Source organism: Onychostruthus taczanowskii, unplaced genomic scaffold (assembly GCF_017590055.1).
Source record: "Onychostruthus taczanowskii isolate IOZ18803 unplaced genomic scaffold, ASM1759005v1 scaffold21, whole genome shotgun sequence".
NCBI lineage: Eukaryota > Metazoa > Chordata > Aves > Passeriformes > Passeridae > Onychostruthus > Onychostruthus taczanowskii.
In genome coordinates this window covers 4,433,041-4,441,739 of record NW_024499351.1, presented here as the reverse complement: position 1 = coordinate 4,441,739, position 8,699 = coordinate 4,433,041, and the positions used below count along the sequence as shown (strand labels likewise).

General features: G+C 40.2%; 1 long non-coding RNA gene across 1 annotated transcript; it reads left to right on the top strand.

The window, feature by feature from the left end:
* The first annotated feature begins 319 nt into the window (after nt 1-319).
* Nucleotides 320-7,058, top strand: LOC121335884. The gene is made up of 3 exons (XR_005952663.1): nt 320-396; nt 5,269-5,331; nt 6,872-7,058. It is a non-coding gene; the product is annotated as an uncharacterized LOC121335884 (long non-coding RNA).
* Nucleotides 7,059-8,699: the final 1,641 nt, after the last annotated feature.

Here is an 8,699-nt window from a genome sequence, read left to right as displayed (position 1 = left end):
AAATTTATTATTTTACACCAAACACATCAGTTTACAGTGATGTTTTGCTCAAGACAAACCCTGAAGAAGTGATAAGATAATGGAAATCAGGAGAAAGAGAAAAAAAATTTAAATCTAGATTATTTTATTATTGATTTTTTTTTAGTCGAAATACATGCAGATAATTTTGTTCCAATTCCACAGAAACAATCCCTCTTTGCAAAAGAAATTTCAGATCCCACCATTTCCAGAACAAACCATGCACTTGGAAGGTGTTATCACAGAAACTATGCTCACTGTTGAGTAAAGAGAATTTCCCTCTTATTTCTTATCATTAATACAGGTCCTTAGCTGACCTGCTGGATTTTCCTAGTAGTTTGTTGGTGGTGCTAGTCAAGAATATTCTGCTGTCTCCAGGTACGTGCCTGAACTGACATGTTTCTGAAATGGCTTCTTCAAACACTGTTCCATTGCTTTTTCAGTTTGGGAATTAAAATGGAAAGTGCTTTCACTCCTTAATATAGAAAGAAAAATGGAAATTTTATATTGAAATATTTAAAGTGGTTAAATTAGCAATCAGCACAAAGTGAGTTTGGTCCATTTTTTAAAAGCAGCCCCCCAATAACAGGCAAATTACAGGTCATCAGACTCAGATCCACTCTCCCTTCTCATTTTGATGAGATTTTGTGGCTCTTTCATTCATTTATGGTAATGCGTCAAATTATGCTTTAAGAAAGTTAGAAATGAAGACAAGAGATGCTGCTTGTTTGAAAGTATTTTGCATAATGCAATGACTTTTAAGTTTGGGTAATGCCAAAGATTGATAATGCAGTCTAGAAGCAAATAAAATGCTGACATCCTCTGCAAGCTTTTCATCTGTAGATAAATATCTTTGCTGCCACTGATATATGCATCTTTGTCCAGCTTTGTCCAGCTGTGTGCTCTAGTACAAAGCCATCATTTTATTCTTTAGACAGCCCAAAATTCTGAAATGTATAGGCCAGCAATTTGTTATACTTAGTGGCCTGATAGAGATTTCTGAATGTTATGTGGACATACCAGAGCAAAGAGATAATGTGATGATCAAAATCAACATGTATAGGAGTACTTCCCATGCAGTATTTTCCTTTTTTTTTCCTAGCCTGAAACTAGCTAACCCTTCAGACATGTACATTGGTAGTAACAGAGGTATGCTTTCATTACTGCTGATGGCAACCCCCTCGGTAAATAATGTTTTCTCCAAAACCAGTTGTTTAGAAAAATCATTAATTAACTTGTGCTTCCATGAACAAAGGGCACTTCAATTATTATTTTCCCTTGTCTTTTTCTGATGTTTTATTTAGAGACCTGTTTTTTGTGATATTCATTGTTCTAACTCTATTTGGTAAGTGTATTACCATATCCTCTACCTGACAAGTCATCTATAATACCATTCAGAGAAATGATGGCTAAACGAGTCTGGGAAAGGGTGTGTTTCTCTTATTTGCTGGCCCTGCTAGTCGTGAGGTGTCAGGACAAAAAGGGAGATTTCACTGTTTCACTTCCTTGGTTCTTGTCTGCTTATGGGTATTTTGAAAGCACAGGCAGAAGTGTCACTGAGCCAGTGCAAAATCCTGTGGGGCACTAGGACTGAACCCATCCCTCCCCAGGTAAAACATGGCCCCAAATGCCTTGGGTCAGCTTTTCAGGGGAGCGAGGAGCAATGGTCCATAGCAGTCTCACACTCTCCAGGTGTGGTCTGTGAGGCACAAATTCCATGACTCCCCCCCACCATCCCCCAACTCCCCTCCCAAAACAAGAGATGCAGCTGGGTTGGGAGGCTGGCAATCAGCGTCCATGGATGACCAACACTCAAATGCTGCTGGTGAAGAAAATGCTGCAGTATCCTGAGGTCAAGCACTGACCTAGAATAAGCTGAAGGTCTTGATGTGCCATGGTATGAGGCCAAAGCACATGTCAGTGTTTAAAAGCAAGCATTGCTTGTGGTGGCTCATAAATATTATACTTGTCATCTTTCCCCCTCCCGGTAGACCTAGATACTAGGCAGGTTTAACTCAATTTTAAATCTGCTATGTCTATGACTGAAATCATAATATTTATGCAGGGTAGTTTTTCAAGAAGCTTAGTGAATGTGAAAACAAGTTCCTGGGTTTTCCCCTTTCATGGAAGCAAGCTGAAGGTCAGATTTACAACATCTCAAGCTACATTCTGTGCTCATTTACACAGCTGTAATCTTGAGTTATGCCACTGAGGACAAGCAATTGCTCCAGACTTACAGGATATAACTGACAGCAGAATTTAGCTTGGGGTTGCAAAGCTTGACAGAAAAGGTGCTGCAAGGGTGGAATTTGGTGCTCATGAAGTAGCTTGTATATATTCAAGGAATGTATGAGCCCAAAGATTTATTAGTAGTGTTTCAGAGCATTATTGAAATTAGACCTAATTATCTGTGTAATTTGCTGGAACCAGCATTTTAGCATTTTTGATCAAGTATATGCTATTAATTTAAAAAAGAGATGTACCAGGCTGCTCTCAAAAAGCAAAATTTAAAAAAAAAAATTAAAAAGAAAGCCCATCATTTCTAAATAATGTGTTTAAAAAATTTCAAAGGTTATTGTTGGTTGAGTCTTTCTCCCCCTTTGCAAAACAGTCCATTTGCCATCTAATCATATGGAAAAAAGTTCACATCTCCCCCAAAGGTTATTCCAGCAAGCAGAGAAAAGAGTTGCCTCCTTGTTCCCAGACTAGCTCTGCCATCCCTCTCCCTTTTGTCCTTGCTCCAGCCCCACTATGCCACTTGGAACTGGTGCTGGCTGTCTTTGGATGAAGGAGCAGAAGACAAAGCTGCGAGCAATAACCAACCTGCTCCTTTGCAATTAAGAAAGTGCGAGGCTTCTGTTCAGACCTGTACCCCGTTCTCTCTGTTCAGGCATGATCCACAGGTACTGCTTGGTTTGAAGGTATCATCTCCATGCCTAAGCCTCTGTTTCTGCTGTGGCTTCTTGCCAGCCTTTTGGTGCCTGTGGTCACCTGAGCTCCCCGCAAAGAGGAATGTTCTTGTGATGAAAACAACAGCCATGCAAAGGTGCAGTGCACCTTGCTTTTCTGCTGGTTTCTTTGGAAACTTTGGAGAAGATCCTTTACTAGTCTCTTCGTCATGCATTTAATAGTAACAATGATGCTTACCTCTTTCTGAAAGTGTGCTTTGAGGATACAACCATTGTTGAATAGCTTGAAGCTTACATGACACTAAAGTTGAAGGCAAGAGGAAAGACAACACAGCCAGGTTATTAGCCATCTTTTTTTGCCAAGCCTCTGCTCAAAGAAGCCTTTGGTTTGGGACAGATGCTGTGTGGTGCTTTTTTTGTGGTCAGCACTTCTCTAGTTCAGATTTTCACTTCCTTTTTTTTCTTTTTCTTTTTCTTTTTATACATTAACCCCAGCCTCCATGTAGGTCTCCAGCAGCATAAACATGGTCAGCACGTCATTTTGGGAGGCAAGCAGTAAACATGAAGGGGGAGATGCTCTTATTGAAATGTTCTACACACTGGCTCAAACGGTGGAGAAGCATCAGCTCAGACTTTCCCAGTAAATGATTAACTTTTGTTTGCACAGAGGAGAGAGCCACAGTAAGAATGCAATTAATTACACTGGCAGTCCAGCCAGGCCAGCAGTCAGCAGTGCTCTCGCTCACTGCTCCTGGCTCTGCAGGTCTGATTTGAGAGTAACTAATTAAACACAGGTGCAGGCTAGCAGACTTGTTGAATTAGTGCAGCGTCTTCTTTTTGGTGTTCCCAGGCATTTGTAGCTCACAAAAATAGAGCAGGCACTTGGTCCTACAAATAATAATAGAGTGCTGATGACGGAGGTAATTAATCCTTTATTACTGTGCTGTGATAGGCTGCTGCTAGGGCTGTCATTCAAGTACTTCTTATGCAAAAACATGTCTCAGAGGTGAAAGAACATGGAGTAGGAGAAAGACAGAGGAGTGTTCTAATGTATTTGCTTGTGTTATGGGCACAAATAGATCTTCACGGTTTTGGCAAGATTGTCAAAACTGGTAGTCAAAACTCAAGACCAGAAATTCCCTGCACTATATTCTGGGTTCTACCTTTCACTCACCAGGGCACTTTTAGCAGGCAGCAGCTTAAAATAAAAATTCGGTCTCATTCAAATGATGCACAACCATGAAAGAGAAACTCAAGGCCGTAACTGTAGCTCACTGTGGCCTGTATTTTCTCTTTTATTGCTTCCTGCAGATCCTCAGTTGGCCATCGTCATTAACAGGCTACTGATTCCAGTGGACCCTAGGTTTAACCCCAGCATTGCTTTTTGTGATGGTGCAGGGGGTGATTGTCTTGCTTTAAGGGAGACTGGCACTGAGTGGAGGTAATGCAGCTGTCCAAGGAGCTGCAAAAAGAGCAAATACTGTTTAGGGTTATTTATTTCCAATAACAAATGCTGTTCCCCTTACTGGTTCAAAGCAAGCTGCAGGACTCCAGTATCTTTTCCAACTAAAATTAAGGGTAAACTGTGAAAATGTTATCAGCCTTCTCTCTCTGTTGTCTTTTACTTGTTTGTAATACCCCTTCTTCCCAGACACAGGAATTTTGGGATTTTATGAGATGTCAAGAAGGAAAAAACCTTTTGTAGTAGTTGCCCCAAGGAGTGCCAAACATTAAGATACTTCAGCCTCAATACAAGGGAAAACCCCAAAACACAATCTATGTGTTTACCTTAAAGACAAGGAGTGATTTCATGTTCTTCTTGTTACTTCATGATGAAAATGGTCCAATGCCATTAGGAATGTTTATAGTAGGAAAATAATGCCAAGTCTAATAAATGACCAGATAGGACAGACCATGTTTTATTTAGTGTGGGAACCAAACACTGCCATATTGTACAGATTTGCTGATCTGGAAGAATCGTTCTTGCCTTACAGAATGCAGCTCAAAAGCCGAGCGCATGAATATGACAGCTTTCTCTTTTTTAATGCAGAGAATTTTAAGACAGAAACATTGCTTGGAGAGTTTTCTAAGGGATTCTGATCAACTTACGTAAGTTCAGGAAATCAGCAATAATTTGTTATCCTTCCATATTTTCCAGTGGCTTTTGTTTTTCTTGCATCACAATTCTTATCCTATTAGAGACAAATAGTATTCAAGTATTTGGATTCTAGTATTCTAGTATTCTTCTACAAATTTTAATGCTAACTCCATGGTAGGTAAATAGCTGAGAGCAGTTCTTAGAGCAAGGATAATTTCTGATTCTTTTCTTCCTTTTTGCTAGTTACTTGTGGCCCTGTGGGAAATTTACATGGTGGAGTGTTTGCCCTCACAGGGCACATAAAAGGTTTGTAAAAACACTTTTCTATGACCATGTGTATTTTTAAACAGCATGAAACATTGCTGACCTTCTCCTGGCTGTGGGTCCTGATGGGAGAGAGCTGGGGAGGGTGAGGCCCTAAATTACTGCTCAGCTTACAGAAAATTGGAGTGTGTGTGTGCATAACCAACCATGGGCTGTGCCTGCAACAAGCATGATTTTTTGCTTTCTGAACTCTATGATCTGAAATTTCCAGGAAGCTGCTCTTTGCTGCTGACAGTTGCTATAGGGGTGATGGCAGCAGTGAGGTGGTTTTTGTTCATGTCTTCTTGTCTTCATTAATTTCCAGTGTGTCATTTCAGCTGAAAATATGCAATTGCTCTTAATGTGTTCAAAAGCATGATGTTGGCTAGGTGGTTACTTATGTCACAGTAAATATTTGATGAGGAGGTGTGTTATTTTTAGCCACAATGACAACATATTATTGAAATTTATAGGCCTGAAATAGGCATCTACCACATGATCGTTTGTTACCTTTACAGTTTCCTGAGGGTTTTTTCCAATTTCCTTCACAATTTGAACTGAAAAGGTGGTGATTCACAGTGTTGGTGCAGATTGTTGCACACAAGCTGCACACTGGGGGCAAACATCAAGCCTCAAATCGCAGGACCCATGCTGATGGGGGATTCTGCAGCCACTGAGGCAACAAACCCATAAAGGCTGTGCAAATACGTGAATGTACAAATGGATCTCAAAGCTGTGATTTTCATATTCCAGCAATCACTGCCGTAGGAGTGCATGACTGACAGCACAAAGGACTTAGATTTACTGCAGAGAGATGTAAATTGATAAGCCAGTAGACAGCCATCATTCTTCCTTTATTCTCTCTCTGTATCCCATGTCTTTCTCTGCTGGCATAATCAAAGCTGACACAGTGCATTCTGTACCAAGTTATATTTTTCGTAATTATAAGACAGTACATGAGATCTGAAGTTGTTATTCAAGAAATGGCACAAAGCTCAGTGAAATGCAGGTTTTCAGATTGATCCTCTGATAATATTGTTTTTCACATAGATTCTGGATACTCAGACTCTACATCTATGTCTTTAAGCTGTCTGGGTGCTTTAAGAAGGGATAAGTACAGGAGAAAAAAGAAAAAAAGAGGGTGCTTTTCCTTTTGTGTAGAGGAAAAAAATTACAAAGCATGAGATCCTGGCTTTCTTTCTCCTTACCAGCAGCTGAATCTGAAGCATTTTGCCACACTGTTTCTAAAAATGTTTGTAGGGAGCTGACTTGGGGGGAAGAGTTACAAGAATTCAAGAAACAAAAATAGAGAGATCACCCCTAAAGACCTAGATGAGCAATCAGCCTTCCCCTCAGCTGACTGACTGGTGTGGCACACCTCTCATGTCTTGAGGCCAAAGGGTCTTTTTCCACTGATTCATCTCATTAGGCTCAGCTGCCTCTAACTAGAATTGCAATGTTTTTAGATCTAAAAAGAACAGACTATGAGATATAATGGAGTTGTTATAATACAGACGCATTTGGAAATCTCATTTTTCCTCAGGTCTGAAAAAGTGTGGTAATATCCAAACGCTAATATTGCAGCCCTTTGACCTCAGATGTGTACGGCTGAAAATTCAGATCCCACCTGCACCCAGTGAACATGCGACTTGAAAGAAGGCAAATGAATGAAGCCTTCCATGCTCTGGAGCTCCAGCAGAGAGGTGCTGTAGATCACCTGGGAAAATCCCAGTGCTGTGAGTAATTTTCCATGTAGTTTAATTTTTAAATTCTCTGGCATTTTAATTGAATTAATGAAAACAGCAAGGAAAAAGAAAAATTATATCTGGATTTTTACTTAAAACAGATTGAAACTAGTAGGAAAAATGGGACTATCTCACTTGATAAAGTAGATGTTATTACTTTTCACTGAAAAACTGTTGTCTCTTTCAATGTCAGACTCTTTTTGCACTTCCAGAAATTAACTGAGAAGGCTATAGCTATACTTCATGGATGTTTATGTGCAGGCTGTGTCTGCTCACTGGGATTCAGACTCATGATATCTCAAGTCTTGCTTCGCCTCACTGACCTACATGCACAATGACCATAAGGCAGAAAGCAAGGTCTTTCTCTTCCCTTTTGTCTTTAATATAGGAACCTTCTTAATCCCAGTAGCTCCTCTGCTTAAATATAGTTAACAAGTAGTTTTAAACCAGCAGAATTTATTTTTTCTTTGAGCAATTAACTCAGCTGCCAGAACTGGGAGCCTTTTTATGTTAAATTGCTTCTGTAGTTGATGGAAAAAGAAAGATGCTTCTGATAGGAGATATGGATCTTAGTTGTCCTTTGGAAGCACCTGGTCCTTGATGCAGATGGCACCTGATTTCAGCATCTCAATTTTAAATGCTTCTAGTTCAGCAGGACAGACCTAGAGCTCTTCATGCTGCTAGGAGCTTGCTGGGGACGTGTGAAGAAAAGCATTGCTGCTCATGCACTCCTGTCAAAAGGTGCAGCGGATACATGGCTCTGTAAGAGCTGCCCAGTTGGACACTGCCAAATGATTTTACATAGGTGACTGAAAAAAAAAATCTTCGGAGTACCTATGCCAAATTGCTGTGAGCACAGGTTACATAGAAAGAAAAATGCAAAATCTTATGACTAATTTCCTAGGCCATCCAATTCACAGGCATCCATGCCAAAAATATTTTTACTAGACTATTTTCTTAACAGGGTCATTATGTCTCCTTCAAGGTAATTCTTAAAGAAAGGGTTTACTTCTCCTCACTTTTTCATGTCTGTGTCTCTGGCAGGAGTAGGCCTTTGGGAGCATCTTAGGAGTGAAAGTGTAAGAAACCAGAATGCCTGCTGCATGTTTGTTGCTGCATATTCCTTCAGAACTTGCTTTTGAAATGCATATTGGTTACAAAATAAACCCCAATGAGCCATTATACTCTGGTGTGTAATTATGTATTTAGGACACATACTACACACAGCTTTAAAAGAAATCTGTATGGAAACAAATTGCATTACATTTGCAAATAGCTGAAGGTAGTTGAGCAGCAACACCTCAAGCCTTTCAAAATACTGAAGTAATTTACACCATTTTCTAAAGTAATTATCTCCCAAGCATCAGATTCCAGTTGTTTCAATGCCTTTGCTGCAGAGGAGCTGCAGAGATCTCAGTACAGAATAAAAGACCTGCTCTTGGCTGTCTAACAGCCTTGACATAGATGTAGTGTTTCTGCTGATGTAGCATGGCAGAGCAGGACTGCTGGCCTTTGGATGAGAACGCTACTTGGGCTTAACACCCCATGCTGAGAGCAGAGACATGTGCCAAGTATAGAGGCACCCCTGGGGCAAGGGTGAAACCCCACTTTATGTCTCCCCGAAGT